The sequence below is a fragment of the Pygocentrus nattereri genome, chromosome 28 (assembly GCF_015220715.1).
Source record: "Pygocentrus nattereri isolate fPygNat1 chromosome 28, fPygNat1.pri, whole genome shotgun sequence".
Taxonomy (NCBI): domain Eukaryota; kingdom Metazoa; phylum Chordata; class Actinopteri; order Characiformes; family Serrasalmidae; genus Pygocentrus; species Pygocentrus nattereri.
This window is the reverse complement of record NC_051238.1, coordinates 6,531,622-6,550,905: the sequence shown is the minus strand read 5'-3', so window position 1 is coordinate 6,550,905 and position 19,284 is coordinate 6,531,622. Positions and strand designations below refer to the sequence as shown.

Sequence of the window (19,284 nt, the reverse complement as noted above, 5' to 3'; positions counted from 1 at the left end):
TATATTTTTGCTGTACTTTAGACTGTGTGAAAATTTCATAAGGAATGGACCAACAATCCAAAATTACTTGTAATAAGATCTTCTTACATTAACTTACATTAAAATGATCACATATCTTCTCCTGAACAGCTACTGTTTTGGAAGTACATTATACATATACAATATGTATATTATATCGCTGCTGTTGAAGCAAAACCTCATATCTCCATTTTTGTTGTTTTTCAGTTTTTAACATTGACAATTTGAAAACACCTGTTGTCCTTTACATTGCGTGAAAATTTCATTATGAATGGACCAAAAGAAATGACCCAAAATGACTTGGACAAAAATCTGATTCCATTGACTTACATTAAAACATGCTTTTTTTAAACTTACATTAAAAAGTAGGTTTTTTCCTTCTCCTGTAAAGTTCGAGGTTTTGTTCCAACAACGGCATAGTGTTCCAATCAACATAGTTATTACCACAAGTCTGTAGGCTCACAGACTAAATTGTGTGGACGTCACATATTTTATTCATGTGGAAACGAAGTGCACATTTCAATCAGGTGAATTCAGTGCTTTACTTGGTAAGAACGGAAAAAGGGAGAAAATGAAAATGTTGTTAGGGGAAGGCCATAATGTCGCTTTGTCTGGAAAATATGAATGCCAGAACGCTGCAGTCGGCGGGAAAGTTGATGACTACATGTATATTGTTGTACCAGCAACTTTCTAATGCACACAGTTAACTCCTTAAATGGCCAAGATCTGCCGGCTGGTCTACGCTTAGTTACCGAATTATAAATCTTAACCTTTGTGTGGTGTTGATGTGGTTGTTACTCGGTGGTCTAGTGGACCCACCACATTATTGTTTTTTAAAATCAATACAGCTGTAACAATTTATATAAAAATACCAGATGTTTAAAACATTATAAGTGTCCAGCGTAGGGTTGCTTTTAGCAGCTGTAGCCAGTCAGCAGCCTGTCCATATTGTCCACCCTCACACACACACACACACACACACACACACACACACACACACTTACACACTAATGCATGTAAGAGCACTCCCCGCGGGTTCAGCCCAACACCACATGTGTAATATAAATGTGTGGGGGGTGAACAGAGTGAAGACACTGAAAATGGGTTATTTTATACATTCCTCACAGAAAATGAGAAAAAGCCAAGAATCCAAGGTTGGAATAATAATAAATCACATAATTTTTTTCTTTTGGTAAACATTGAAAATGGGACCCGCAGACCTGAACTCCACACAAGGGTTAAGATGTAATAAACCTGGCGTTTTAAGCGATTACAAATATATTCTGAAGATAATTATATTTACATACATCAGATTAAATGCTTGTGTGTATTGACAGCTTTAAATTCTTTGATTACTTTACAACTTAATACATTCATGTCAAAAAAGTTGGCAAAGTTGCAAAACTACCTTTGTAGCTTACACTTACTCGCGCCTTTCTACATTCTGCTTACACCCCCACAGACTAGAAAACAGCTTACAGAATCAGAGAAGTCTGGAGCATAGATGATGCGTGATAACTACAACTACCTTGATCTTCTGGGTGTGGGTCAGTCCCCAGGCTTCAGAGCAGAAAGGCCTTCTTTAGCTTCTCACTGACTTCTCTCTTCTCTCAGAAACCGCAGTAGTGGCTAAGCTTTAGTCTAGCATGCGTCACATTCTGAATTTTTGCAGCAGTTAGTACCGGAGACACAATTTGATTGCTTGAGAAGCGTGCTGGTTTTGCACAATAACTGCATCATTACATTACATTACACTCCGGTCATCCATTACTATATTTCTACCTTAGCACATACAGAAACAGAAAATAATACTTTAGATAGCTTCTGTATATAATATTTGACCTGCGGTCTGTTTGGTCAGATTCTGAAGAAGAGAGTGACTGCAGTGACCTGCGTCTAATCCTGAACCTTTCTGACTTTGTTCTCAAGCAAGTTTTTCAGTTGGCAGCTTTAAACGACTAAACGATACTTACTAGCCAGAAACGAGCAGAATGCACTTCAGCAGACAAGACGTGCTGTGAAATGTTCTACAGACTGACACATTCAGGTTCATCCTACAAGTGTTGAAAAAGCTGAGCTGAACCTGATATTGACACAGTTTTGTGGCTCTATTTCTTACACAAAAGGGTACTGTTGTGGCAGAAGGAACTGCCCATGTTAAAGTGTATTTTAATATAATGTTTGAGGCTTATCTGCATTACTTTTTTAAACATCTTTGCAGAACTGTTGTGTTGAGCTATAGAACCCTGTGTTATTGCAAATAATGTCACGACTGCGATAGTCTACTGCAGCTGAATCAAAGCTGTAATGTCCACCACATGACCTCGTATGCTCTATTGCTAATGCAGCTTAGTGGGTCACTCTGTCACTCTGGACCTGCCAAATGACTACAGAGGTTGAACTGGGCCAGAGCACAGGATCTTTGTTTTATGTAAATGGCAAATGACGCTGAGATCTACTATAATTTGATGCATCATTAAAGAATTTCTAATATCTATCAAAGTTACTGTACAATATATAACAGTGATGCAGTCAGCATGCTCTTCTTCTCATCCTTTGGAAGTCATTCCAAAGCATTGTGTTGTCTAGGTAACTAGCCTAGTTTGCAAAACCAAGCAATATTGTCACTACTATTGTCTTAATACAGGCCTGTTTAAAATGAACAGATATTTTTTTGCAGCTGTTGGAAGAAAACTTCATTTTTTTCAATTTTCAGACTTTGAAAAATACTGGCAGACCTTCACAATGAGTGAAACATTTATGATTGACAGAGCAATGAAAAAAATCTCCTCAGATTAAAGAAAAATCCACCAATTTTTCTAAATTATAATCATAATTAAATTGTCAAGGTGTTAACGAAGTCATTCAGAGTGGTTTGGTGTGAAATGTTGCGTTCTAGAAGAACTTGCCTAGTCAGAGTTGTTCACAGTGGTGATGATAAGAACCAGACGTCTGAAGAAGCTTCTTCATAACGGTTGTGAATATGTTGTCTGATGTCTCAGACATAGTTTTAGATATTTTTTAAGCACGTTTTGGCCTTTGGTGTGTCCCAAAGCAAATAGTCCCCAAATAAAACATATTTCTTCAGTATTTAACCATCATCAGCATTACATAAGAAGACACGTGTAGGCTCCCTGATGGTCGTAGACAGTAAATAAAATGGCTACATTTGCCTCGTAGGCATGGCGACCCCTGTAAAGAAATCAGAGTCAGAGCTTCTCTGTAATGAACCGTAATCAAACCACTCTGAATGACTTTTGTCTGGCTGAATCTTTAAATATCAACAACTAAATTATGTAAAAAAAATGGAAAAATGTTGGAATTTCCCTTTAACTTCCATTCAGAGTAAGAATGTTTTATTACTCTGCCTGTAAAGTTACCATTTTGGCACCACACTGATGTTACAATAAATTTGATAGCTGATTTTTACTGTTCTGCTAGCTGGCTGTTGCTAGCTACATATAGATATTAGTATAAGCTGGCTATGTTGATATCAGGCAGACTGGTGATCAAATGTCCATAATATCAATATTAAAAACATTCCACACCTTCTAAATCTCACTCTAACCCCTTAATGTATGACTATTTTGCACTGGATCTATAGTGTGTCTTTTGTCCCTTTACTTACAGGTGTATGCAAAAGTTTTGGCACCCCCGGTCAATTTACATCTCTCTGTTAATTGGAAATAATTCTGAGATGACACTTCTGCACATTATGACGCACATTTCCTATCTATTTGCTGAATTGAACACATTTGGAAATAATAAAACATAAATTATGGCCTGTGCAAAGGTTCTGACAAATTTTCTAGTTTATGTTTCTTTTTTTGGAACAGCTTAACAACTGCACCGTTCATCTACGCAGGTCAGTGCGTTTGCTGTTTACAAACACAAACTGTCTATACACGGCGCGAAAACCGCTTTCTAAAGTTTCCATTTAGGAAAAGTACACAGGCAGCCTATTTATGTTCCGGATGTGTGTGAATGAGCCGCAGCCTATGGGTGCAAAGCGAGCTAATGAGGACACGCCCACACTCTGCTGATATTCATAGGGCAAGGTTACACTCCAAAAACAAGCAGTCAAACCACACAATCAACTATCAAAGCCTTCCTCACACTAGGCAATCAGAGACATTCAGACTACTAAAAATAAGCAGAAAACCCCAGGCCTCATTACTGGCTGTGCAGTCTCGGAGGGAGAATATGGAGACAGTTCAGGCAGTTCAGGTCCCAGAATTCCTCAGCTCTGCTGTTTATGGATTACATTTGTTTGAGTCATTCTGCTTTACTAGCACTACAGTTTGTCATTTTTTGAAAAATATGAGCAACATATTGTGCTACATGTGTTTGAATGGTGTACTAGCACAATAGCACTTGTTTAGGTGCCTACAGCACTTTGCATTGATCCTCACCGTTTCATACTGGTCACTAGCTCCAACACTGAATTGACACATAAAATGTATTTTGGCGGTAAGTATTTTTTAACCCCTTATAATTCCAGACTTAATCCTAATTCATATTATTTATGCTGCTCCAATAAGAGTCCTTGGGTAAGACTCCTAATGTTATATTTGCCCACCTCTGCATAAATAGATGCACAAAAGAAAATGTATGCAGTGGCTAAACTGGGCCGAAGCCCAATGTGGATAAAAGCTTCACTAAGCGCTCATAATTTCAGGAAAATGTAAATATCTCATTTCTAATTTTCTTAAGCATTAGTGAGATAGTCTGGCTCGTTCGGCTGATTTTCACAATAACGCACATGGAATTTCAGTGTGTCCTGCTGTTAATGACATCTTAAATTGCTACCCCAGGTCTATTACCTATTCTTAAGGAGGCTTTTCACCATTTTTTCATATATTTGCGTAATTAAGTGGGTAAGATGTGAACAAAGTCATTCAGAATGGTTTTAGTTTGAAATAGGCCTTTTTTAAAGAAACCAACTCAGAATGTTTCACAGTGGTGGTGATAGGAACCAGGCATCTGAAGAATTTAACGCCTCTAAAAGCTCCCTCACATTACGTGTTGACGTAAAGTCATTATGAATGCCTGAGACATTGTTTCATGGTAGTTTTGAGAAGCTTTGGCTTAAAACATTGGCTTATTTCTTTTTCCATAGATTCATGGTGGAGGGGTACATGCAGAGTGTTCTGAGGCATAATAGTCTCCAAAGAAAACATATTATCACTATTTTACCATCATCAACACTCCATATAAAACTCAGAAGACGTGTAGGTTCACTGGTGGTTTGGATAGTAAATAAAATGTCTATATTTGTGTTGTAGATATAGTAACCCTTGGTTTCTATCACCACCACTGTAAAGACGTTGGTGAGTTTCTCTACAATGAGGCATTTCACTTCAGCCCACTCTTTGTTTCTGTCTGAATGACTGAATTGTAAGGAAAATAAAAGGAAAAAAAAAAACCTCACTTTTATTTAAAAAAAATAAAAAATGTCTATCTCAACACTTTCACTTGTGAGTTTTGCCATCAAAGTTTAGTCTTTATCTGGACCTGTTAGTATGACATAACAAATGTATTTATTTATTGTATCATTAATTCCTTCCTTAGTCTCATAACATCCAAAAAACGTTAAATGGAAATAATCTTCTCTCAGAATTGCAGCCTATGGTGGAAACCAGTAGGTTTTTTTTTTTCCAGCATGTTAAAGGCCATTAGTGGCGCTGACCTCTGATTGCTCTTCGTGTTTTGATTGTTGCTCATGTTTGTTTGAATAGCTTTCCATGATTTTGTAACCATATTTAGCCGTTCCCACAAGTCTGGTGAAATATCACGGGCATTTGGAGTCGGGTCAGGTTTGGACTGTTGCCTCATCCCAATAGTACCACAGCTCTGAGCGCCTGCTGGCTCAATGCTTTGTGTATTTCTGTCCTGTTAAGAAAGCCGTAATCACTGCTGATATGAAATCTCAAATACATTAGCAGATATGAGGCGATGCGTTGCATTTCCCTGTGGCCTAATAGCAGCACTATCCTAGCTTCACACTGCTGTTAATGTTATCTGTGTTAATGGCACATTGCATTATTACTATGTATATTTGCTGTTATACTCATTTTTGAACTGTATTGAGGCCATCATTTTAAACCGGGTTGCAGTCGTTTAACATCTGCTACCAAGGGGCCAAATACAACGTCAGTTTGTTTTCAAGTATGTTCAATATCTCTATAAATATAATTTAATCTCCAGTTCTGAAGTCGCAGCTGCTGTGTAGCGTTCTGTGGCGGAAAGGCTGCTGTTTTATCTTCTTGCAGTGCGCGTTTGTCTTTTAACATCTCTTTTTTGCTGAAGTCCTTTGTCTTTAGCATGGTGCAGGATGCGGCGACATAAAGAGAAGTCTATAGAAACTAAAGGTATAGAAGAAAATATGTCTCCATTGTAAGATTATTCACAAATACCTCACACAAGAATATATAAGCTCTCAATTTCTTAATTCAGTTTTTTATACCATTGTGTAATGTGATGTCAGTGCCAGTTACGGTACTGTAGTTCATTAATCGCAAAGGTGCTTTAACTCAGCAGCCAAAAAAACAGTAGTTTAACTTATAATTGAACAGACAAATTTAAACAGAGAAAGTTCAAATTAAAATTGCACCTTTAAAAAAACCGTTAACAGTTAAGAAGAAAACTTAAAGTCATAGCTGGAGTTAAAAAGGTAAGCAGTCAAGGCTCGAATTCAACAGTTGAAAAGAGTAGTTGAAGGTAAGATTGCACAGCCAAAAAGAACAGCTAAAGTTCGACACGAACAGTCGAATAGAAAAGTCAAAATTGCAGTTAAAAAGGCAATTAAAGTGGAGTTAAATTTAAACTGTTAAAAGGAACAATTTGAGGTAAAATTGGACAGTCAAAAAGAACAGCTAAAGTTCGACACGAACAGTCAAATAGAAAAGTGAAAATTGGAGTTAAAAAAGAAATTAAAGTCGAGTTAAATGCAAACAGTTAAAAATAACAGTTCGACGGTCAAAAAGAAAAGTTAAAGGCAGTTGAAAAAAGCAATTACAGTTCAAACCGAACAGTCAAATAAGCAGCTCAAGTTGAAATTGAAGTTAAAAAGACGAGTTCACGGTAAAAATGGGCTGTTCACGAAGTTCCTCGAGAATGTGCCTTGATCTCATCCTTTTCGATGTTGGACATTCGAGCATTTTCAATCCATTTTCCTCACTTAGGCTGCTTTTTAATGCTTCAGCAAGACCGCCGAGAAAGATCAATTTAGAAAGACTGTGATGAGCATAAACTGACGCTCTTTTGATATTCGCAACTAAATGAAATGTAAACAATACTAGAAATCGCACGTTTAACTCAACAAAACGTGCGATGGACCACAGGATACACAGCGCAGCATGAGAACAATTACAGATGACACATCAGACAAAGAAATGTTTTGAAAATGTGATTGAGCCCTCGCTTCGTTACCGCGGTACGGCCCACGTTGAACCGTCAAAAGCCAGCACGTGCCGAACAACGTTATCAATGTTCTTGGACAACTGCAGCAGTTCTAGTCTGGCCAAGCACACGGCCGTAGTTTGGCCTGTGACAAACTCACATCTGTCAGTTCAACAACCTCTCTAATCTCCCTCACCTCGTTTACTCACGTTCCCTGCACTGACATTTACATCAACAGCAATGGATGGGTTGTGAAATCGGCGGAGAACGAGATAAGAGCGAGGCGTCCCTCTTCGAAGACAGCCAAAAAAAGCCCAAACAAACCCATTAAGCACTCACCAAGGCTGGGAGCCTCCAGAGAGAGAGAGAGAGAGAGAGAGGGAGAGAGAGAGCGAGAGACACTTAGGCCCAAATCAACTGGTGTATGAGAGCGCTAACAAACGTCTTCAGTCTGTGGAGGTGATGAAGCTTTGTGATCTTGGCTTGATCTATGACATCTGCGCTTGCCAAGCTCTAGTGCATGAGCGCATACGTGTGCATGTCTGCAGGTGAACTCTGTGGGCTGTTCTTCTCCCACAGCTTTGCATTCCCTTCAAGCGTTTCTCAGAAACAGCAATTTACTTCTTCACCTAAATCAGCACAGCATGGGCTCTGGCAGCGTGCAGCATGTTTACAATGTCAAATAGCTTCATATTTCTTTCACTTCAGCTTTGGCACCAGGGGCCTACAGAGGCAGCGGCTTGGTCGAAATGTGTCATAATGCAGCACCTTATAAAAACGGTTACAGTTTTCATTCGTCTAGACTGTGCAGAGCAGCCATCAAGACCAGAGATCACTGAGACACATGAAAACAAATAGGGTGTAAGATTCAGCCTTCCCTGCTAGTCACCAGCAAAAGCAGCACCTCGCAGGCCCTGCTGAGAAGAATAGCTGGTTTAAGCTGAGCTGGTGCTGGTTTAGCTGGTCACCCCAGCACATCTATGCTGGTTGACCAGGATTCCAGTGTCAAAACGCAACCTATGATTAGCTTGTGTGTTTATATATATATGAAACTCATTCAGTTCTATCATTCTTTCCTTTTAAAGGTGTGTTTGTGATGTATTTTAGTGATGTATTATCTTTTTTTGTCACCACAAACATTCCAGAGACATAAAGTTTGGGCACCCCTGATGCAGAAGGTCAGAAGCCCACCTGTTTTTGGGGCTCTCACAGCCTTATCCGAAGTAAAATGTAGTGATTTTTCTTTTCCCACCTATATTCGGACAAAATACTTTGTGAGAATTCTAGCCAATCAGTATGAAGGGGCGTGACTAAAACGGACCTTTTAGGCAGGGTGTACAAATAATCTGAGTGCAGGGGGTGGAGCTTTAGGCTCCTTGCACAGCTGGCTGGCTGCATGAGAATTTAAACTGCTAGCCAATGCAAACACACATAAAAATGTTATCTGGAACAACAAAGACACTAAATTTAAAAACAACTCTTTATTCAACAAGAGAAGGAATTCTGCTAGTCAATTGCTTAATAATGATGGTCGATTACTTAGATATGAAGAATGTTTTATTTACCTGTATTTTCTGTCATGCTGAATGATTATGCTTTTGTCTTTGATGCAATACCACACAGCGCTAGATGCTTGCAATTATCTGGTCCTAAGGGGAAATACTGTAAAATACTTTGTCTATAATCACAAACCTTTTAAATTGATATTGACTACTTCTAGAAAAAAATGTCTTCCAACCACTACTTAGACACTTTACTATGAAAACCTACTTTGAACATGTCAGAATTGATATGGACTTGCACTACAGCTTTTGTAAGTCAAGCAAATAAATCTTAACACCCATCTTTTTGGAAAGCCAATACACCCAGATGTTCTGGACGGACATGAATAACTTTATTCTAAGAAATATCAGACTTCATTTATATATCGTGGCTTATGCCATGGACTGAGCTTAGGTGGTGTGGCCATGCAAAGTAACACTTGGAGCACGCCATTATGTTCATAGTTGCTGTTGTGGCTGATGTTTCTACTGCTTTAGCCCCATTCATGTGTTTCTTTTGGGGTTAGTGCTGGGCTAGGCATTTCTTGCTGCCTGTTGCCGGTTCAAAATGAAAGAGCATTTGTTTTACAGGTCTTCGTTTGAGCTGATGTAACATTGGTGTCAGATGTGGGATGCAGCCGCAGAGGAGGTTGAACACTCAGAAGCGGACAGCAAAGAAAACAGAGCCTGATGGAATGAGGTACCAAGCCAGCCAAGAGCATGGTAGCTGGCTAAGGAACATGGTGAAGTTTTGGCAGCAGTGCCCAGCTGGAGCCTGGCTGGCGGAGGGAGGGGGGTCAGTGAAGGTGCTTGGGAGCTGTATTCCACTGAAGCTGAATTCCATTGGCACTGAAGGCTGAAAGCATTAAGTCTGTGCAGCTCATTGCAGTGGGCAGCCTTTAATGTTCACGTATAATGTTCACTAATTCTGTAATTTTTGTTGTTGTAAAATGATCATTGTCATAAGTGTATTTCTTGCATCTGAGTTTAATCAAATGTACAGAAAAATAAAGAGAGAGAAATAAACTTAAAAGTTCTGTGTTAAAAGGGAACTATTAGCCAATCAGAGTGCAGGGGCCGTTAACATTATAGAACACTGTTTCTAGAACAGGAACACTTCCACCCCACCCAATCACAGAAGGGGTGTGACTGGTATTCTCGAACAAAGGCTTCTTAGTGACGTTGATCTACAAGCTAATCCTAGAACGGCCTTGACATGTGGTCTAGATGTGTAAAGAGACTCCATATCAAAACAAAAAAGTGTGATATTAGGTTTAGACTTCACAGCCCTGGCTTTATTAATAATTATTTTTTTTCTAATTTTGACAAGGTAAAACGTACAGAGAACCTATAGAGGGGCAAAACGTTGGTTAAAACGATGGGTTAAGATATAAAATTTGAGCAAATTTTTAAATAAAACACATCTTTTAATGTAAAAGAATACATTAATTTCCTGAACACTGAACAGCATAAAACATTTTAACACTGCTGTTGGATTTTTGAACACATTTGAACTCGAGTTATAGGAGTTTAAAACGACGCCTCATGATGTCAGTGAGCATAAACAGCCAATGAGCTGCTCCGCTCACCAGCCAATCAGCACTCACTCGCAGTAACGTTCGCATCCTCTTGCCCAAAACCCTTTTGCTGTAGAAACAAGGAAACATACAGGTGAGTTTTCTTTGCTTATTAAGTGAAATCCACCCTTCTACTTTCTAAAATTAAAGGAATGTTCTGGCTGAGTGATTAGAAACTGTTTTAACTTTTGGTTTTTAGCATTCACTCCTTTTCATGTTTTTGATATAATGGGGGAAATAGGAAGAGGCCAGGCTCCTCATAAACCAGTGTGAAGCCCAATCTCACATCCCCATCCTGTTTTCACTCTCCAAGGACCCTCGGCCAGAGTTAGCAAGTTAGCACATTTTCATTATCATGCAAGCCAGTGCAGTTAACTGTAAAACGTGTCACTGTTTTAATCTAGTTGTGTGCGAGCTTTGTTGCGTTTGTTTACAAATATATTTGTTTACCAATAAAAGGCACACACACACACACACACAGACACTCACACACACACACACACACACCGATATATATATATATATGCCTTTTGAGGTTCTTCCCAGAGTTGCTGATTGACGGCTGTAATATGTACAACTCTTCGAATAACACTGCGAGGACTGTGATCAGAAACCAGGGGAAGTAAGATCAGGACAGGGAGTCCTCACATGGGCTCTGGAGCAACTTGTCAGAATGTCATCATAGCCTGTCTTACTTCCACGTAGCTTAGTGATGTGAAATCGCAGCGCAGCAGTGTTAGCTTGCAGGTAGCAATATTCATATTTTGACTCTTTAACAACCTCATAATTCAGAAAGTCCAGTAATATTAGGGAGAAAATGTACACCGAACAAACCGCATCTTTTGTAGTTACCACAGGGCGCCCCCATTCATTTTTGCCATAGAGAAATCAAGCCTAGATCTGGACTACGGTGGTCTATTTGGGTGTGAGAGGCGGTGCTTTAGTATTCTAAAAGGGCTGCTTCTAGAACTGGGAATACTTAGGCCCAATCCCATTTCACCCCTTGCCCCATCACTTAGTCCTTACCCCTCTGTTTTGTGCATGGGGTGGGGTAGGGTGTCCCGGTTTTTGTTGAGGCAGGGGGGTGGGGTGAGGTGTTAGAGCTACATCACTCTTCTAAAAAGTTTTTCAGAGGCTCCAAACTGAGTGTTATGAGAAGAGAGGAAAAACCGTCAGGATGGCAGCACAAGCGACCAAGGAAACTCACAAATGTGAGAATTTTCTCTGTTAAAAATTACGACAACCACTGTATTATCTTAGATTAATGTTGTTTCAATGTATTATGGTCATTTTCTTCCTAACAAGCATAAAAAATTGCTAGTAGTAGCTGATAGCTCAGTAGCTGGCTAGCTAAATTTCCTGTTCCACCTTAAATGGTGCAGCAGTTACTTTCTGGCACCTCATGCTGCACCATTTAAGGTGGAATAGGAAAATTCTAACGAGAAGCTGGCGAACAGCTGATCTTAGCTTCATATAACTGAAGATATAGGGGTGGGTGATAATAAATAATGCCCCCCCTCTTTGAAGGCATATGAAGTCCAGCAGTGAGGAGCTGAACTTTCCCCTCCCTGGTCACTGCAGACGGGCAGGGCAGAGCTACAGAGCAGCGCTAGTAGCTGATAATGAAGTGATGTTCCTTTTATTTGAGGGTCTCTTTTCATAGAGGAAGATCTCAACCACTGCCCATTGTAACTCAGTACCAAGGGGTTATGGGGACGCTCGAAAACAAGGGGCAGAGGTGAAAATAAGAAACGGGACTGGGGCTTTGTATAGATATGCTTGTATGTATGTATATATGTATATATGTATTTATACATATCTATGTGGGCGTGGCTGTAGCGTTCTCAAAAGCGGGGCTGCTTTACGAGAATAAAATACTAGCCAATCCGAGACGCAGGGGGCGGGGCCTTAGCGGCCTAGCCCGCCTATCAGCAAGAACTGCCAGCAAATTCAAGGCAGGGCGGGGCTTAAGCGTCCTGGAACCAGTTGTAGCTAAGAAGCGTTCCAGACCCGGCGTTGTCACAGCCAATCCGAGCACGGGAGGGCGGGGTTTTCCTGAATACGGGCGGAAAAAAAAACAGTCCGCCGGCGCAGCTCCGCCCTGCGTCCAGCTCCCGCTACTGCTGCTGTCTGTCCGGCAAGACGGAGCGGCGTTCTCCCGGACAGAGAGCGAGGGAGAGAAAAGAGGCGAAAACACAGAGAAATCGCGAAGCCACAGCGCAGAACCGCAGGAGATCTTCTCTAAGCATGTGGCCGTGAGCTAGGAGGACCTCGACAAAGCTCAGAGACGAGAAGAAGTGCTGTGTATCCCCCGGACAGCCGCACGGAGAGGTAGTAGCATTTAAACGCTTACGGCATTGTTATTAAGCCTGATTTGACTGTTTTGCCGTTGCGTGGTCTGATCAGCTGGAAGCGGTGCCTGCAGATCCCTGCAGATCCCTCCAGATCCCCGCTGATCACTGCTGATCACTGCTGATCACTAAAACAGCAATATGCAATGCAGGGCTGCTTACAGGGCTGATAAAGGTGTTTATTAGATCATCTGAGCAGCTGATGCCACCACAGGTTAACAGGATGACCCCCTGATTGAGTTTGTGGCCGGCGGGCAAAGCAGCTGCACAGCTAGATGAGCTTCTTTCTACACTGTTGAATTAACACCTACAGTGTCCACAGTCCAGCAGCTCTACAGAGTCCATTCAACACTGTGGAGTCCATTCAGAGCTGTAGGTTCTAATGGACTGATTAATGTGGGCTAATGTGATGAAGGCAATTTAAACCAATGTCAAGTCGAAACATGGCATCTCGGGCCAAATATGACTGCTAAATTCACTCTAATAAGTTAGATGTTTTGTTTTTACACCAACAGACTGGAGTTTTAACACAGGTGCGGGGTGCTTTCATGATGTTCGGTTCCTCTGTATTCATATGAAAGCTTGCCATTGTGCTGAGATATGCTAATTAAAGTCAGTCACAGTAATTGATTGACAGTTAATCCCTCCCACATGCCCGCTGATCAAGTTGGAAGGTGGAAATGTGGGAACGTCTGACCAGTGCTGCACAGCTCCAGTGATCGACTTAGTAGTTATTAGACTGTTGGGCTGCGATAGCTACCACATCTAGGATTGTTAGGGGTCAGAGAGGGACACCGGTCAGGTACATTTGACCTTTTAGAGTCTCGGGTTAGAGATATTGCGTGATGGGTTACATGAGGCACATGTAAGAGGCAAATAATCCTCTCTTTATTTGCATTTCATGGTGAATTTGGCACATTTTGTCATAAACATTCTGCATAATTCAATCACTGAGATGTAAACGAGGTCATTCCGAGTGGCTTTGTGTGAAATGGTTTATTCTAGACATTCAGATTTCTTAACAGTGGTGCTGATAGGAAGCAGAGGTCACCATGTCTACAACATAATGTTGTTGAACCATCGGTGAACCTACACATCTGCTCTGACTTCTGAGCAATGCTGATGATGTACCTTTCCACCAGGTTTTACGCCAAACCCTGTCTCGAAACTATTGTAAAATAAGGTCTCAGGCATCAGACAGTGGATTCATAACCATTCAGTGTACTAACTTTCTGTGAGGGAGCTTTGTAGGGACCTTAAACGCTTCAGACGTCTGGTTCCTATCACCACCACTGTGAGCTGTTCTCTGAAGTTCCTCCACAACGGAGCGTTTCACACCAAACCTCTCTGAAGGACTTTATTTACATTTGAACAGTTGAATTAAGCAGAAGGACATGTTGAATTCTATTTGCATTTCTTTTCTCATGTGTTGGTTCAGCTCCTGAACCCTTTTTGGCATCAAGAACAGAGTAATAATAACCTCCACTTCCAGTGCTGATAGATGCTTGATGTTCCTCTGCAGTTCCATAGGGAGCTCAGGGAGGAGGAGGACTTGCTGCTTTTTGGTAGCTCACAGTTGAGTGATTGCGTTGAACGCTTTTTACTTCAGAACACTTTCAGGCTCCTCTGTTGGCAAAGATCACAAGAAATCAGAACTTTCTAAGAAATCCCACCCAGACCCCTCTCCCCTCCTTTCTCCCTCTCTCTGGCAGTCACATGGCTGGATGTCTGAGCAGTCAGACTGAACTGAACTGTTTCACTGGACTGAGAAAAAAAAATGCTGCTGAATGTCAAAGCGAAGGGAGCAAACGCTGTACAGCTTGCGGCTGTTCACAAACATGCCTCGCTCATGCCTCTGTCTGCTGACTGATTCATGGCCGATTGAGTTCATTAGATGTTGCATCTTGGGCCTTTTTAGATGAGCTTGCATCAGCGCCTGTTGCCGCTCCCTCTCATTCTGCATTCTCTCATGAGGGCCTCGTTTATTTGGGGAAACTAGACGGTCACTGCCATTGTTTTCTGCATTAATGCTTCCGGCTTGCTCTACACTTACAGTACTGTGCATGGGGTAGAGGCCAGTCCTGTAATTTCCATTAGAGCCATTTAGAGCAAGTCATTCAGTTTGTCAGGAGATGTTTCCGAGGAGGAGGAGAATACAGGCGTTTCCAGAAGAGCTCAAAAATGAAAACATGTAGAGAAAATAATTGGATCCCTAGGAGTTGTATAAGAGCTGTACATCAGATAAACAGCACTTAAAGCTTTCATCTCTGAGAGAGGGAGGAGAAGATCAAGCTGCTTCAGATCTGAAAACATCCACAGGTGTTTCTGTCCATCCTTCCACTGTGAGAAGACCACTCAGCGCTGTGGGTCTGAAAGGACGTGTAGCTGATCAAGAAGAACCTCGCTGAGAAAAGGAGACGGACACATCAAACAAAGAAGCTGGACGATGGACTGACCACCCCAGAGTCCAGACCTCAGCACCACTGAATGGGTTTGATTACTGCAGAAAATCATCAACCAGCTTCCAAGACTGAACTTTGGAGGTGTGTCTGCAGATTCGTGGTGGAGCTGAAAGTGAGTCTCCTGAAAGGAATGGAAGGTGGAATAAAGGTGAAGAGTGGAAACACTACTGAACAATTCAAGTTATTTTTAGTTATTCAGGCTGAAACAATGAGTGATTTGTACTTAATGGCTGTTTTGACTGGAAATGGAATAAATAAGCAGTGGTCTCTGATTTTTCTCACCGTAGGTGAAATATTCTTACTTGTCTAAACTGAAGCTTGTTGTCCGTATTTGAGGTTTGTGTGTTTGTGGAGGCCAGTGGTTTCTGGCTCGTTTCCATTAAATGCCTTTTTTCCCCCATTGCTGGCACATTGCTGGGCAGATATTGTGTCCAAATAGGGAGATGAAGGCAAAAATGTCCAGAAAAAGGCCCAGAAATGTCTGGATCTCGCCTGCTGTCCAGTGTTTGATTTTGCAGCGCAGTGTTTTGTAGAGCAGTAAGACCGTGAGACGCAGCATTTCAGCGCAGAGCTGAAAAGAGAGATGGTGAGCCTGAGATTGATTGTGTGTGTATAAGACAGAGGGAGAAAGAGAAAGAAAGCCAGGGAAAAAGAAAAGACAGGAGTTCTGCTCTCATGAGAACCCTGTACGTGCAGCAGAGGCTTATGGGTTTGATTAGTGAGGTCGGCTGGTGCCTGATACCCCTCTGCCTGTGCTCTCACACCGCGCATGTCTACCTTCTCTGCTTCACGTTATGCACAAGGACACGACCAGATTACGAGCCTGACCCTCCATCAGATGCAGTTACAGCTCACCAGCTCTTCAGTGCTGCCTCAATTCACAAACTATGCTCATTTTTAAAGTGGTAGTTTGGCAAAAGTAAATCAAATTTACAAGTTTTGTGTCTTACTCCAAAACTGCACGTCTGCTGCGCGATTTCATGGAGATCTTTGAGGGAAATCAAGTAAATTGTACTGAGTAACTCAACAGCTTTTGGTAATGAACTTTCTTAATAATCCTGAAAGTTGTTACTGCAAACCTGTGGTTTGGTTGCATCCTGCTGGTGTGGGTTCATGGCTGTTTCCTCTCAGAATGAGCACTGGAGAAACTTCAGGCTGCTAGACACGACTTCCAATTCTATGTTCATGCGCTTTACATATTACAGAGCTTGGTGTTTTCTGTCGTTACATTGGAGGCGCTCTGGAATTCAGCTGTAAATTCCTTTGGGAAAGCATGAAATATAATTTCAGAATTTTTAAACTTTTAATATTATTTTGCTAGCTGTTTAAAATGTAATTAGCCCTCTAGTTCTCTCAGTTCTCTTTTGCAATGTGATGATTATCATCTTCAGATCGCTGTAAATGTTACCATAGTTATTATAGATCTTTCAAATTAATAAATAATTATATATAAAAGAATGTGTTTCTTATAAAGTGGCCAGTGAGTGGAAGTATAAGGTAGGTGTTTCTTATAAAGTGGCCAGTGAGTGGAAGTATAAGGTAGGTGTTTCTTATAAAGTGGCCAGTGAGTGGAAGTATAAGGTAGGTGTTTCTTATAAAGTGGCCAGTGAGTGGAAGTATAAGGTAGGTGTTTCTAATAAAGTGGCCAGTGAGTGGAGGTACAAGGTAGGTGTTTCTAATATAGTGGCCAGTGAGTGGAGGTACAAGGTAGGTGTTTTTAATAAAGTGACCAATGAGTGGACGTTCAAGGTGTGTGTTTCTAATAAAGTGGCCAGTGAGTGGAAGTATAAGGTAGGTGTTTCTCATAAAGTGGCCAGTGAGTGGAAGCCCAAGGTAGGTGTTTTTAATAAAGTGACCAATGAGTGGACGTTCAAGGTGTGTGTTTCTAATAAAGTGACCAGTGAGTACCTACTCTCTTAAGTTCTTGGTTACTGGTTGATGAGGTTCTGTGAAGCTGTTTGGTGCAATTATATTATACAGAATTGCAAATCATCTTAAAGCTTTGTGACTGGCCTGAAAGTCCAGAATCTTTTGAAGGTGGACGGTGGGATGGACTGCGGTAAATTTCTATTACAGTCTGTACTACAGTCAGCTATACCTCCTTCTACGGTTCCCTGATTTTCCACACCAGACCGCAGGGAGAGAAGTGAGAAAATATTCTGGAAGAGTTACAGCACTTTTTTCTAAACCACAATTCTATTGTTTGGCTTTCAGAAGGGACGAATGAGTGAATGAACGAGTTTGTGAACATGGTGAGTCGTACTTGCGCTAAAGAGTGAACGAGTGAGGATAAACCTCTCATATAAAGGCAGAGCCAGCAACTGTGCTCCAAACTCACAAAGGAAAAGGTAGGGGGGTCCGATTAGAAGGGCTTTTGTTTGCGGAGTACGAGATGAGAGAATGCTTTAATGAAAACCATTGGATATGTTACTGCAAGTCTAATAACCACACAATAAAATGAGTCTCTAACAAGAAGTAATGAAATCAAGGGGACGTTTGCCAAGAAGCAAATAGCAGGAAAAGCCTCTGGGGTTTTGGAGGCAAGATAGAGGAGAGGGAAAGAGAAGAGACAGGGGGATACGAGTAGAGGAGAGAAGAGAAGAAAAGATGAGAGAAGGGAAGGGGAAAGAAGATAAGAGAGGAGAACAGAATGGAAGAGAAAGAGACAAAAACAGAAAAAATGAAAAGATGAGGAGAGCTAAAGGATAGCCCTGGAAAGAGAAGAAGAGAAGGGAAGAGATGCAAGTAATGTAGAGGGGAAAAGGGGACAAGAGAAGAGAAGAGAGAATAGAAAAGAGGAGAAGGGTAGAGAGGAAACAAGAAAAGTGGAGAAAAGGAGTAGAGAGGAGAGAAGAATGGAAGGGGAGAGAACAGTAGAGAAGAGAAAAGACAAAAGGAGATGAAAGAAGAGAAAAGTACAGGCAAGGAGAGCTGAGAAAAGAACAGAGGAGAAGAGAACAGGAGGAGAGAGGAGAGGATTGGGGCCCACTGTAGGTGTTCGCTGTTTGTAGTTGGTATAGAGTCGGGGGAGGTGGGGGGGGTGGGGGGGACAAAGACGTCTCAGTGTTTTAGACTCCCTGCTGAACTGGGGCCATTTGACTGGCGCTCAAAGGAAATGAGGGCAACCTTAAACCTGCATCCACCTCTTTCCAGCCCCCCCGCACAACCAAACCACCCCCCTACTCCGGCCCCTGCACCGGCCCCTACGCATACACACACCTCTGGGTCCGCAAAGAGGATGATCATTAACAGCAAACTTTGTGTTATTACTGTTATGTTAATGAGACTTCTGAGCACTTGTACTTCTCACACCTCTTTAAACTGGAACGATATGACCAGGGGTGCAGAATCAGAATCAGCCGAGATGGGATTTCAGCACATTCGGCTCAGCAATCGGCCTGCTGATTATTTTTATTTTGGCTGGTCTCTCTTGCAGTGGGAGCACTCACACTGTATGTATGTGCTGCTGCTATACCTGCACCATAAATACTGTATTGTAACAGTACGTGTTAGTGTGATAGCCAGTCGCCTCTTTCTTTCAGTGTAGCACTTTATTTAATTAGCCCTCTAGTTCTCTCGTTTGCAACATGATGTTTATCACCTTCAAAGCACTGTGAATGGTAATAGATAATTCAAATGAATAAATAATTATATATAAAAGAATGTGCTTCTAATAAAGTAGCCAGTGAATGAACACACAAGGTAAGTGTTTCTATTGAAGTGGACAGTGAGTGGAATAATGAGGTATTTGTTTCTAATAAAGTGGCCAGTTAGTGGATGTCTAAGGAAGGTGTTTCTAATAAAGTGGCCAGTGAATGGAAGCACAAGGTAGGTGTTTCTAAAAAAGTGGCCAGTAAGTGGAAGTATAAGGTAGGTGTTTCTAATAAAGTGGCCAGTTAGTGGAAGTATAAGGTAGGTCTTTCTAATAAAGTGG

General features: G+C 41.3%; 2 protein-coding genes across 4 annotated transcripts in view; one reads left to right on the top strand and one right to left on the bottom strand.

Annotated features, from left to right (window-relative positions):
- LOC108439652 (tyrosine-protein kinase ZAP-70) overlaps window positions 1–7,906 on the bottom strand; it is a 36,112-nt gene extending 28,206 nt beyond the window's left edge. Inside the window, exon 1 of the mRNA XM_017718172.1 lies at window positions 7,759–7,906. The gene's annotated coding sequence lies outside the window, so the exon portion shown is untranslated. The remainder of the gene's footprint in view (window positions 1–7,758) is intronic.
- Window positions 7,907–12,664: 4,758 nt separating this feature from the next.
- Window positions 12,665–19,284, top strand: part of adamts10 (ADAM metallopeptidase with thrombospondin type 1 motif, 10) — a 136,609-nt gene continuing 129,989 nt past the window's right edge. For all 3 annotated transcript variants that reach the window (XM_037535924.1, XM_037535925.1, XM_037535923.1), the window contains exon 1: window positions 12,665–12,868. The gene's annotated coding sequence lies outside the window, so the exon portion shown is untranslated. The remainder of the gene's footprint in view (window positions 12,869–19,284) is intronic.